General features: G+C 32.4%; 1 long non-coding RNA gene and 1 pseudogene across 1 annotated transcript; both read right to left on the reverse strand.

Annotated features, from left to right (window-relative positions):
* Positions 1–3,470: 3,470 nt before the first annotated feature.
* LOC18608172 (L-type lectin-domain containing receptor kinase IX.1 pseudogene) lies at positions 3,471–9,021 on the reverse strand (annotated as a pseudogene).
* Positions 9,022–9,281: 260 nt separating this feature from the next.
* Positions 9,282–11,558, reverse strand: LOC148763964 (uncharacterized). Its single transcript, XR_016024773.1, has 3 exons — positions 11,454–11,558; positions 10,753–10,833; positions 9,282–9,901 (listed from the first exon to the last, which is right to left on the reverse strand). It is a non-coding gene; the product is annotated as an uncharacterized LOC148763964 (long non-coding RNA).
* Positions 11,559–14,626: the final 3,068 nt, after the last annotated feature.

The raw sequence follows: 14,626 nt of genomic DNA on the forward strand, positions 1-14,626 counted from the left end.
TGCATAATTAAATTTAATTTCATGTTTATTTCCTACGACTTTTTCGAACCACTAGTATAATTATATAATAATAAACAACAGTGCATCTTATCATATAAAATTAAGTATAATAAAAGCTCTGCTGTCGATGAATCATTTTCTTTTATATATGTACAAATATTTGAAATTTGACAATGACAGATTGTTATTAGTTGTTATATTATTAGATTTTAGTTAATTTAACAAAGTAAATTGCGATGAAATGCAATAAAAATAGGTTTTTTTTTTATCTAATGAGATGAGAATGTGGTTTTGCTAAAACATGTAATGAATTTGTCAACATTGTTTAAATAACTAATTGTACTATATACTTAAAACTTTGTGAACATTGAGAGAAATTAAACAAATACTATATGCTAGGACAGTAAGAACTTGACAATAGAACATGTACTGATCGATGTACACACAACGCAAATTAAATAAATTGCAAAATAAGCTTTTGAAGCACTATAATCTTGAGATATATACACACAATATACTGAAACCCTTTTATTCTTTTTCACCTGCAAGGTTTAGAGTGTTGATACCCTTGAGTCCTTGATCAAAAGAGAGTTCTTTCACGACTAATTGACTCGGTATTTGTAATCCTATTATTTTTTACCCCACAAGATGTAAAAGCAGGACTTTGGGTGTGAAGAAGTTGCACCAGCTAGCTGCAGGCTGGAGGCTGATATACACGACAGTTTCATTGCCTGCGTGCTGTAGATCGGATGGAATATCGAACGTGGTCTCTGTCTGATTTGAACCCAGTCGATGATACTGATCATGGAAAACTATTGATCCCATCAGCTCGTCCTGCAAGTTGTAATTAAAGAATATGAAACTCGATCAGAGAGCATTGAAAGACGTTGGTTGGAACTTGCATGACTGTTGGACGATAAATCTTGCCAATAGAATCAATTGTAATCTGGTGAAACTGACACTGTTCTTGGGACATAGGTGGTGTTTCTAGCTAGCCATATATAGGACCCTGGAAATTCTCCATTCCCAAGTTCTCGTAAATTTACTGTTCTTATAAAGTAGATTGAAATTTAAGTATAAATTGAACTTTGTTGAGTTTGTTTACGCTATATATAAATCGGTGGCTGTGACGGATAGGCCAGTTTATAGGTTCTTCAATCCTATTCCTTAGCATGTCTATATCCCTAGCTTTATTCTAGTGTCTCATGGTCAGTCAGTCATGGATTTAGTTAAAATATTCTCCATTTCCTTAATATTTTTCATTGCAATAGATATTTCCGTCCATTTTTACATTAACAAATATGTTAATAACTTTTTTATGAACATAGTTTGGACAAAAGTCAACATGCTTTTATTTTAAGAATCTCAGTAAATATTTTAAGTTGGTGAAATACATGCAAGTATTAAAAGCTTAAACGGTTTAAGTTAAACCCAAATAAGATTGTAATTTGCTTATTGAAATCTAAGAATTGATGGATTTCATATCAAAGATCAATAATAATACACAGGTTTATAAAACATTCATTTCATAGCTATAGAATGATGAACGATTAATAACAATATATATCTAATTAAGATTGAAGATATCTGTCATAAAAAAAAATCAAGAAGTTTATTTATGTAAAGCAAAAATAATTTTTAAAATAAAAATGTGAATGAATCAAATCCATAATTGTTGGATCCAATTTTTATTCTCCTTTATTTAATTTTAATGAATTTCCTTGCTAAGCTCAAATGATTAATTAGAAGAGACAAAAGGCAAAGAGCAGTCCACTGGTTTGGGCTCATTTAGTGTTGGGCCCATATATACCACGAGCTACACATTTACAACGCCTTCAAAACGACAATGGAACAGGAATTAATTAGAATTTTGCATTTTTTAAAATTTTTTGAACATATTTATGTTTTTTAACATATCTTAGATGATAATATTAATAAATCATAAACATATTACAATATTATTTATATGTTAGTAATTAATATTAATTAAATATTTTTTTCTAAATGTTAACCGATATAACCAATTAAACTTCTCAAAAAATTACTTTTATATATAGTTAATAAAATAAAATATAAAATAAAAGATAAAATTAACACTTAAATATTTTATTTAAAAATAAGTGTATTTATTTTTCTACCAAAGTTGATTTCTAATTCATAATATAAAAAATTATACTTAATAAAAAAATAAAGTTAAGTATGAATATAATTTTTATATATCATATTACTTCTCATACAATGAATATACTACGTATAAATTAAATAACATTTCAAATATATTAATCCTACTATATTTTACTTAATCAAGTATATTATTTTTATGTTACATTTATTTCATTTTAATTTTTTTTCTTTTCTGAAATTATAACAATAAAATTATTTTTAAATCTATCTAAATAAACATATAAGCATATTATATTTTCCATAGGAATAATAATATATGCATATTAAAGTACTCTATAAAAATAAACTAATTTATTTCTTTAGAAGAAAATAAAAAATTAAAATTAATTTTAACATATATATTATAATTAATTATTATTAATTCTATATTTTGATATTTTATTATCATAAGATTAATAGTTAATTGATAAGCATTTCATTAAAATGTTTATATATATATATATATATATATATATAATTTTTGTAATTTCAACTTTTTTCACATGACACACACTCTTGCTTTTTTCAATTAGTATTCTATGGATATCTTTTTCTCAATTAATACCTTACAAATATACTTTTTCTCAATTAGCACCATATGGGTAATTTTTGTTCCACAAAAAGTTAGACAATAAATTTTGCCTAGTAAAACCAAAAAAAAAAAAAAATTAGTGTGAACAAATATATACGCTAACTTTAAATTAAAAATATTTAGTAATTTTACTAAACAAAATTAATAACATAAACCCTTCGATATAGTAATTGAGAAAAAAATATTTATAAGTGTCCTATAAGAAAAGTTAAAACCATAGGAGGTGTGCAAAAAGTTTATCCATTATATAAATAAAATATTATTTAAGTATATTTTTATGTCATATTTTATCTTTCATTTAACAAGAATAACTTTTAATGTTATTTCAATATTTCTTGTTTTTGATTTTTCAGAATAAACTTTAATTATTACAGATTTCACTCCCATTTAATTTAAATGAACAATAAAACTATATAATACAAAATGAACAATATGCTACTATAAAAATGAAGGCCTAACCGATCAAGAATCAGAGAATAAAAAATATTATTCAGCCCTATACAAACCCCAGAAAAGACCTAGAATAATAATACCAAACCGAAGTCATCCAAAAATTTATATACAAAACCCATTCAAACTGAAACCCAAAACTATATACAAAACTCACTTTCAAACCCACACGCTAAAACTACAACTGCAAGATGACAGCATATATATATGTATAGCACCCAAAGGGATTACTTTACATTTTTGGCGTCAATTTAAATTGGATTAATTGATGCAAAATCTTATTTGAATTTCACAAAGAAGAATTACAACTATATATATCTTCAATAAGGAAAAAAAAGAGAAGCACAACAACATATAGAAAGCAAAACTTCAGTATATATAGTAGAACGAGGACTATTTTAACGACCTACAGTAAGTACTGAATCGGACATCAAGGGCTCACATGATGAACTAGATGAAGAGGTAGCGGGAATATCATACTTGGGAACAGGCATTTTTTTGGGCAGATTTGGCAGTGGTGCCTCAAAATTAAGAACCTGCAATGCTTGCCTAATCGATGGTCTGAAATTGCAATCAGGATGAGCACACCATAATCCCACAATCATCAAGCGTTCCATTTGTTCCAAATCAAAATCCATGTGCAATTTCTCATCAGCCACATTAACAAGCCTTTCATTTTCATACGATCTCCAAACCCAGTCCAGCAATGAGGTTTCAGCTTCTTTGGTTTTTGATTCTATGGATCTCCTTCCACAAGCAATTTCTAACACAACCACGCCAAAACTATAAATATCCGATGCTTTACTAGCTTTTCCCTTGCTAACATATTCTGGTGCCATGTAGCCAAATGTTCCTGCTGGCCTTGTGATCTTGATGCCCAATTCCTGATCCATTAACCTTGCCAAACCAAAATCTCCTAGCCTGGCGTTGAAATTGGAATCCAACATTACATTGCTTGATTTGATATCTCTGTGTATGACAGTTTGTTCCCATTCTTCATGGAGATAAAGCAATGCAGAGGCCAAACCCAGGGCTATCTTATACCTTATTGCCCATGAAAGCGGATTTTGCCCTCCAAAAAGATGAGAATCAAGGCTACCATTGGGCATGAACTCATAGATGAGAAGGAACTCACCTTTCTCATGACACCAACCAATCAGTTGAACAAGATTCTTATGTCTCAATTTGGTAATAATCTTCACCTCCGCTATATACTCCTTTTTACCTTGTTTAGAAATTCTGGAAACCCTTTTAACCGCAATGCTTGAATTCAAAGAAGAAAGGAAGCCTTTGTAGACTCCTCCAAACCCTCCCTCGCCAAGTTTTCCTTCTTCAGCGAAGTTATTTGTGGCCCGAACCAATTCAGCAAAAGAGAACCTCTTAGGCCCAGTGCCATGCTCAAATTCACGATCTATGGAATCATCCTGTTCTGAATCCTCTTCCTTTTTCTTTAGACCCTTCTTCCTCCAGAAAAAGACCATTATTAAGATGGTCCCAACAACCGCCAAAGATCCACCAATTACACCTCCAACTATCGCTCCAATATTTACTCCTCCTCTTCCTCCTCCCCCTCCTCCTCGCTTATCAGGTCCTGATGACAGTTTTGTTGAATTGAATTCCCATGAAGCAATGTTGTGTATCTCGGTGCGATAACCAGTAGCAGATGAAAATCCGACAGTGACCCACTCTGGTAAAACTTTTGATAGATTAACTTTGTATGAAAGGCTAGAATTACCAGAAAAAATTGGGTTTTTAAGATATGTCAAGAACACACTCAAATTTGTAGTCCGAGAATCATAGGATATCCATGCATGTGCTTTTGATCCATTTTTTATGCTTGTATTGAATGTTATGTTGGCTGCTGATCGGATCGAGTTGATATTTAACGATTGCTTGGAAGGAGACGAGGGCCTGTTCCTTAAAGTCCTTGTGATGATTTAACCCTGAAAATTGATTATTTTATAGATGGCGTTATTTAGGCGAGATGGGTTACATCTCCTTTTAATCTACCTTGGTCCAGTGGCTTTAATACCAAATAACCCGCATTTTATATTACTTTTAAAAAATGAATGAATATTTCAAGTTTCAACTTTTAGTTTTACTTAAATTCATTCTTCAAATTTTTATATAATTTTAAATTTTATATCATTACTTAAAGATAATGAATATTCCACTTTTCAGTATACTGTTAAATGAGAAAGTGAATTTTGCCTTTGTTCATTTACATTTTGAATCGTTTCGCATATCATAAGAAAATGGGGGGAAAGGTAGATAGTTTTTAAGTTTTTAACATGTGAAATAAAAACAGGACATAGAATTCAATTATTGGTTTGTTCAGAACACAAAAGTTTAATTGAAGTCGATTCTTTCTTATGTTCAGCACTAAAATATAGTAATCAACTTCCGTATGCCTCAAAGCAGTTTGATGTTTGAATTTGTCATAATTAAATAATCCGATTAATGAGGTTGGAAAATTAATTGGTAATCCAGAATCGAACTTCAAAGTCCTAATATCTCAAAACATATAGAAAGGCACTTGCATTTGATTGCCACACCATCTCTGTTACTTTTGAGGCTTTGGGATTTTCAATGTGGCATTAATTTCCTGCTTTGATATCTAAATGACTGAAATCAAAGCGATAACATTCCGCAAACAGAAGCTTCAAAAACTAAGGTGGCCAAAAGCAATCTGTTCTGTACGCAGTCCCACTTGTGTTGGTAATTCCCTTTATTAGTTGAAAATTTTCCCTTTGGATGGGCTGTCCGTAGGTGTGGGACCCATATGAACCTCTATGGGTCTAGTCGTGTTGATCGTTCATCCAAACGCTCTCTAAGAGAGGCCCGCTCACTGATTTTATTTGCTAAATTATAAAGTTACCATTACAAGCAAAAAGCAAATTAAAACACGGCTTCCCATGAATTTGTCTCAAAACAAGGGTGGACTTCTACTTTCAGATTCTCAAGAGAAACTTATTAGGTCAATAATTCTTGCTTTTCATCAAACTTCAATTACACGTTAATTTTTTCAGTGAATCAACACTTACATTTAATTAAGAAAATGCTTCTTGATTTATTTAAGTCAGTGTAACATATATATATATATATATATATATATATATATATATATATATATATATATTTTAAAAAGCGTATTTGTATCTTAAAATGTTTACGTGGTATTGCATCTCATTTTTTTCCTCCTCATTCACCATATTAACTTTTAATTTCTGATCATTTTTGTTTTCCATTTTTCTATTTGGCGTAACTTGACTTAAGAAACTTCTGTTTATTTCTTGACATGGGAAATTTCGTCGGTTTCCTCTCTTTGGGGATTGGTGGACCTTACATTTATTATAGTCTTCGAAATCGTGAGAGCACCATGACTTCTCAGTCAAGACCGATTAAGTTCAAAACACGTAACATTTGAATTGGCATAATTACCCCTCGTATTACCAAAAATTTAGGCCATCTTTGATGCTAGCTAGTAGCTAGTACTCCATCAAACGGAAATGGAGTTAAGAAAGATTTCACTGACCTTTTGCTTGATGGGCTTAGCGCTACTCCCGCATATTGGTGCTAAAGATTCATTTCCAGAGAAAGTAATTTATGAGAGGGTAGGGTCGGTATCGCCATTATTGATATTGTAGCAGTTGCACCGGGCCCAGCAGAAGTCATGGTAGTCTGGGATTTGTATGGAAAGGATAGGATTCTTGATGTAGCCAATAGGAATCTAGATAAGGACTTTGATAGTAAGCAGATAGCATGCGTGTTGATGGTTGGACTGTGGTGTACCCATCAAATCACAATTTAAGACCGTCAATAAGGCAGGCAATTTAGGCTCTTAATTTGGAGGCTCCATTGCCAAGTCTTTCAGCCAAGATGCCTATTGCTACGCATGATATACCTGCTGCTTCTTACGTTAAGTGATGCATTTCTTTCTATTTTGACAATCACAGTCCCTCGTTAAACTGATCTCTAAATTATGTACCTAGATTTACATGTGACCATCATTCTTTTTGAAATAGGAGTTTTTGGTTGTTCAATATGCTACAATATCTTCTATGAACACTTCATTCTATATCTTTTCAAATTGCTAGTTTTAGTTCCATGTTATGGCAAGAGAAACACTTAATCTATGCTTGAAAAGTTTTTTTTTTTTCTTTTAAGCATACGCATTCACTGTATATCTTTTCCTTGAGTTACACTAATATCTAACAATGGTAACAACAAATATAAAAAGAAATCTTTTTAATAAACCAAATTTATAATTGAATAAATAATTAAGAGAAATTTAGTTCTTATGCTTAACTTAACTTAATTATTGAAAGTAATATGATCAAGTTTGTGGATCGTAATTGTTAATCCTCATTTAATCAACATTTAATAATTATATTTTCATGAAAAACACTAACGTTAAATAAATTGTAGGTCTAAAATGTATTTTTTATATTGAAAGCAAAATTGCATGGTAAAATTTAATAAGTAAATGATAGGATCCATAAATAACTTTTAAGTACCAATTAAAACAAAAATGTAAATAAAAAGAGGGAAAAGACACTACAAAAAATTTGACTATTTTCAACGAAAATTTTCGTTGGAAATAGGCCATTTTCTGTTGGAAGTGTTTATTTCCAACGGAAAAGTTCGTTGAAAATTCCGTTCGGTACAAGCCTTGTGGGTAATATTTTTCGTTGGAAATTTGTTGAAAATCCGTTGAAAATTTTCAACGAAAAATTCCGTTGAAAATTTGAATTTTTGCCCATTTTTTTTAGAAATACGTTGAAAATTTTCAATGGATTTCCAACTGAATTTCCATTGGAAATTCTATTTCCAACGGAAAATTCGGTTGGCATTTCCAACGAAAATTTTCGTTGGAAAAATATTACCAACGGAATTTTCCGTTGGTAATATTTTGACCTATTATTTTTATAATAAATTTTCAGAAAAAATTACCATTTTTGTTTCCGATACTAAATTTAATTCGGCATTCAACTGTAAAATATATAAAAAAAACACATTATAAAATTGAGATTCAAGTCCTAACAAGTAATTAGAAATTATCCTTAACACACAATATATAATATAGTTTGATACATATGAATATTAAAGATATTTCAATAAAAATTATCCAACTTTGCTGCCTTCTTCTTCATCCTATAAAAGTCGATAGGTAAATTCTCATCAGATGACAACATATTTTTTATTATCTCCAACAGTCGATCAAAACATGATTCATTCAAATTGTACTCCCCCTTAACATTTAAAAGTTACGACACAGCTGAAAGCGTTGTGTGCTTTGTGCAACCTACCCACAAAGGTTCCTCTGCATTGCTTAACAAAGAGTAAAAGGAAGACGCATTTGGATTGGTATCTTCTTCCACAAAGCTCGACTCATTTTCAGAACCATGGTTGAAAGCAACTTCGGGACGCATAGCATCCCTAACCATTCTAGTATATGGATTTTCTATTTCATCTTCATATGTAGGTTCTCGAAAAGCAACATCTCCCTTAAATCTAAGAGATGGTTCAATTCTAGATCTACTTCTTGATGATTGTCCAACATGATCTTCCCCATGTAAACTCCAAATTGTGTAAGCCCTAGTAAAACCACGATTTAGGATGTGATCTGTGACTTTATCTTTATCTAAGAACTTATTGTTACTACATCGTGTGCAAGGGTATCTAATTTTATTCTTCCACATAAATGTAGTCTTCGAACATGCGAAATTAATAAATTCAGTAACTCCATTTACAAATTCAACTGTAATGAATCCATTCTGTAATCGACTGTACATCCAAGAGCGATCTCCTGACATTTATTATTATCCTAAGTATCATAGAATATCATTATCAAGATTAATTTGTATTGATGAAAACAAAACACAGAGTTAAACCCTACATTCCAATATGTATTATATTTATATATATATATATATATGTATATATTCAAAATTACATTGTAAGATGCAAAGTAGCCCTTATAGTATAAATTATTGCATACATGAATTATCAAAAAACCTAGAAAAATTGTTTATATTTATTAGGATAGCATCAAATTGAACAACATGAGTATTGTGGACGGGTCAAAATATATGTACTATTATCAGTTGGAAAGGCTAGTATCATTATTTATAAAATTGAAGTTTAACAAGGGTGGTCAGTTATCAAATACCAACATTTAATTGCTTGTGTGTTTATCTTACTCACCTGCAAAATTAGACCAAACAACCGAACTCGTTTTGAAGCAGATCTGTCACGACCCGAAACTCCCATCGGGCCCGTGACAACCGTCGCGACATCCCGATAGGCACTCATTACCCCGAATGCCGATCGGAACCCCGCAAGGCTTAGCATCAGCTTCTGCATCTCCCCGGTGAGCGACAATTATTAAATCTTGCATTTCAAGAAATCATAAGTCGTTTCCAAATCAAAATAATAAAATATTATTTTCTGGCTCACAAGGGCATTTTAGTCATTTTTCTTCGATAATATTGAAACTCGCCAAAAACATGGTGTAAAAGCTAAATATGTTCATACATATTTTAAATCAGATAACTAAAGTATAAAATTACTTTTACAATGACACGTGGGCCCCCAACTAACCAATAAGATACGAGTTTGTGAATCTATAATTTTGACAATGCAAGGCTAACTGAAGTCCTTGATGCAATCGGTTATCTACCGACTATCCCGAACCTGAAATGTGGGAAATTGAGGGTGGTGAGATTATAAAATCCCAGTGAGTAAACATACACTATATAAACTATCTAAAGGCAAGTAAATGGAGACAATTAAAAAAATAATTAACTTTAGTAAATTTTTCACATCACGAATATTCATTTCAACCAAATAATCAATATGGCTCGTGAATTACTCAAAACTTGGCTCATGTCAAATCTTGTACTCGGTGACACCTGGACCAGGGGTATCCAATCGAGCCCGCCAAGGTTGTTAAAAATTCATATTTCGCATAAATCATATTTTTATTTTGAAACATAGCCGTTCCTTGGCGTTGGCTGAGTCTTACTCTCACGCTGTGGTCCACGTGAAGTGCACTCAAAAAGCCCACCTCAGGAGATACCCTACACGCCTTTACGACCAAGATGAGAATATAAAGAAGTTTACCGTGTCCCTCTAATAGGCTAGCCCACGGAACCCCCCACTACTGCAGTAGCTAATCTTTTATCTACAACCTGATTTATAAAATCTTTTTTTGCATGACATGACAATTTATCGCAACCTAGCATCTCAAGGCTAAATATACAATACAAATAATTTTAGCACCAAAATCAGTTTAGCCATTCATGCTCATTTATTGTCATAAACCATTCAATTTAAAACCATAAATTTACAACACAAGCAGACAGTCTCCAATTACTTTATTTTCAAAACCAACATTCGATTTTTCAAAAAATTTATAAAATCATTTTATAAAATCACAATTTCTCTTAAAACATAGCAATTTACCATTTAAACCCATTTTCTATAAAATCACACAATTGTATAAAACTACTTTAGATAATTAAGACGATAATAAGTTTACTCACAGTTTCTGAAAACTAAATTCGGGTACTCCAACTATTAGTCCTCGAGTGCGATTTCTTTGCCCTTGCCAGAGGATTCGCCACCTTAACAAATTGTACAATTAAGAGGTTTACTACTTTGGTACTAAACCAAAATAAACTAATTTATACTACTAATGCATGATATGAAGTGCTAAATGTCTAAATTTTGCCTAAACGAGATGTTAGCCTATTTCGGTCTTTTCTCCGATAAATCGATATACGCGTCCGTTTAAACTCCAAATTAATTTTTTTTATACCTCAATTGCACCCAAATTGACTTAATGTTCCTCAGTGTTGTGCAAATTATCAGTCCCGATAGCAAATTACAAAAATACCCCTAGTGGGTAAAAATTCGTATTTTTGCTCCGAAAATTCTCATTATTTTTCTAGGCTCATAATTCCTCAAATAAACATCAAGATCAGCAGCCAATATTCCCCTAGAAAATTCAGCATAATGGGTTTCAATGGGAGAAAATTATTTCTCTAGCTTATTTTTGCTATATTTCAATATAACCTAACTAAAATCACTTAATTCAATTAAAATCAACCAAAACTCAAGTTCAAAACTCATCCATGGAGGTTTGGCCAGCATGGGTGTCCATGCATACTTTCTAATTTTGCATGGAAATGAGAAAAAAAATGCATGGGTAGTGAAAATCACAAGGAAAATCAATGAAATTTACCTTTTTAATGCTTGATTTCTTGATTTCTCTTGATTTTCTCCAAAATTTTCAGCTAAGGTTCTTATTTCTTTTTCTCCTTTTTTCTCTTGGTTTGGACAGCTTGAAGAAGATGAGAATTCTGAAAATTTTGACCTTTTTAAAGGCTAAAATAATATAATATTATTTTATTCATTTTTTTTTATTAATTTCTTAAATTCTAGCCATCCATTTGTTTCCAAATTTTCACCATACACTTGTCCCACATATCCATAGCTTAGATAAAATTCTCAGACTTATCCAAAGTCTTGGTGGATTAATTTTTGAAATTTACACTTTTACCCCCGTAAAAGTCAAAAATTACATTTTTATCCCAAAAACTGAAAAATTGCCCATGGACATATTTGTCATCCCTCATACTCATACCATTATCCAATTTGTCAAATTTGATCTAAATTCTCTCAAAATCTCAAATTTTGTCCGTAGGTGGAAAAATTACGATTTTACCCTACACTCCAAAAATCACCGAAATTAAACTTTTTCACTGCCAAACCCTCAAATTAAACTCCAATAACTTTAATATAATCAATCTTAATCAAACGGGATTAAAAATTTTCATATTCGTCCTTAGGTGGCAAATTACCATTTTGCCCCTAGAATACTTAAAGTCCGGATTAACTCCATATCGGACCTCAAACTCTGAATCCTCATTTTAAATCAACCCATGGGTTTTAGTTTTCTCAAATTCATCCTTGATTCTCCGTTTAAACTAGTTCAAGACTTATTTGACTGAACCGTACCATTAGGGGCAATACAGTCATTTAACTTGTTTTTCGGGGTAATTCAACATACAAACATGCTATCCAAAGCATGTGAATGATATATCACAGATAATTTAGGGTCGAGTGTTACAAGATCGAACACTGGTTTGATGCTTCCAGAGCTGACCTTAGCCTTTGACTGAAGTTAAAGCAATAAAACGTTTAGGCTTGTAACCGTAAATCAAATAATTAAAACACAATAACATCATTAAAAATACCTAGGGCGCATCAATTGATAAACAAATCTTGATAAACATCAAATAAACAAGATATACAAAATTAACCCCTAGGGCTAGGAATGTCAACGTCTAATGTACCTTATAATTTCCCTAAACCCGAACCTTAACCTTGTAAAAAATCAACTACCCTAACCCTATTAACTACCCGAATAATTTTAAAATTAATACCCTAACCCTAACTTTATTATATTTTTACTACCCTATAATTACCCTAACCCGTTTAAAAATCTGATTATATTAAAAAATTATTAAAATTTTCTTCATACAATTTTTCAGTGTATACCCGAATCCGTATACATATACAATAATATTTCTCTACGTATTTCATAAAATTAACTACACATTAAATTTTCTTCCACAAAATATTAAAATTTAAATTTAAATAATCTTTAACAAATATCTTAAACATAAAATTAAATAACTAAAAACAAATATATGAGGAACCAGACAACAGCTTTATCACTAAAAATCAAGTCTGAAAGTACTAATTGCAATATGGGGTAATGGAAAACTCTCTCGTAAACTAATGATAACATTGACATTGGCATGTTCCATTAATTCTTAGGGTATCATTTTTCAGTAACATACAATACTAATATCATTAAGATATTAACAGACAACAATAGCAACACATCAACTCCAAAAAACTGTCTGAAGCAGTCAATAAACTAGTATCATTTTGCAGTAACAGACAGCTCTAATTGAAGCATCAAATCTTGTTTGCATAACAATTATTAAGAATGAACCTAGTTTAACAAAATCTTAAACCAAAATCTCAGCTGGGGAATAACAATGGCGTGGGGCTTGGGGCGACACAGAGGCAGCCGGCAGGGAGTGGCTGTGGCTGGGCGGCTAGGGAGAAAAGACAGATGAACCGTTGAAGGAGCCGAGCGTGGCGTGGTAGGCCGGCAGTTAGGGAAGAATAAGGGCATGGAGCTTGGGGAGACACCCACGCAGCCGGCAGACCCTGGCTATGGCTGGGCTGTTGGAGAGAAAAGGCTGATCAACCGATGAAGGACCCTAGCTTGGCATGGCAAGCCGACAGCTAGCTGTAGACACCATATTTTTTGTGTTAAAAAAAATTAATAATAATAATACTTAACTAATAAAAAAAATTCAAAAAAAAAGTACTAGCAGGGTGTGGACGCCCTGCCAGTACCAGTATCACCACTACAATGCCACTGAATCAAAAAAATTTCTAAGAATCCCTAGCAACCCAAAAACACAGAAAGCCAAAATCAAATCCCTAGTCTAGCAGCCATAAACCTCAATCCACAAACCAAAAAATACCAAACAATACTAAAAAAAAGAATCACAAAAATATATACATAGAGAAAGAGAGCTTTGGGTGAAGGGCTGCCAACCGTCGATGGGAGTTTCGGAAGTTTGGGATTTGTACTGTTGCTTAAAAAGGGGTAGAGAGCCTCGGGTTGTATGTGCCGTCGATTTTAGAGAAAGGGTTAGGGTTTCGGGCTTGCCGTCAGTGAAAGAAAGAAGTGAGAGAGAGAATATCTGGGTTCCTGTGCCGTCGATTCTAGAGAGAGCTGGGGCTTCGGGCTTGTGTCGCCGGCTGAAAAAATAAGAAGCGAGAGAGACAAGATGTGGGTTCCTGTGCCGCTGGTTCTAAAGAGAGCTGGGGCTTCAGGCTTGTGTCACCGACTAAAAAAAGAAGAAGCGAGAGAGAGAAGATATGGGTTCCTATGTCGCCGGTTCTAGCTAGAGCTGGAGTTTCTGGCTTGTGTCATCGGCTGAAAAAGGAAGAAGCGAGAGAGAGAAGATCTGGGTTTCTGTGCCGCCGATTTTAGAGAAAGTTGGGGCTTCGGGCTTGTGTCGTCGATTGGAAAAGGAAGGGGTTGAGAGAGAGAGCTGTGGGTCCCTTGTTGCTAGGGTCGGGGAAAAACACCAGATGAAGGACTCGGCTGAAGGAGGCAAGGAATGACACCCTATTAGAAGAGAAGAAAGAAAGGAAAAATAGGGGTCGGGGGGTGGGTTGGGTTTTGATTTTTTATTCATTTTTTAATTTTTTTTAACATCAATTACTATTACATAAACATTTAACATTTGGATTAATGTGCAAAAAACACATTTTGCTATATAAATTTTATAAGTATTAAAATTATCATTTTCATAATATTAA

This window comes from Theobroma cacao, chromosome 2 (genome assembly GCF_053813885.1).
Source record: "Theobroma cacao isolate CCN51 chromosome 2, ASM5381388v1, whole genome shotgun sequence".
Lineage (NCBI taxonomy): Eukaryota > Viridiplantae > Streptophyta > Magnoliopsida > Malvales > Malvaceae > Theobroma > Theobroma cacao.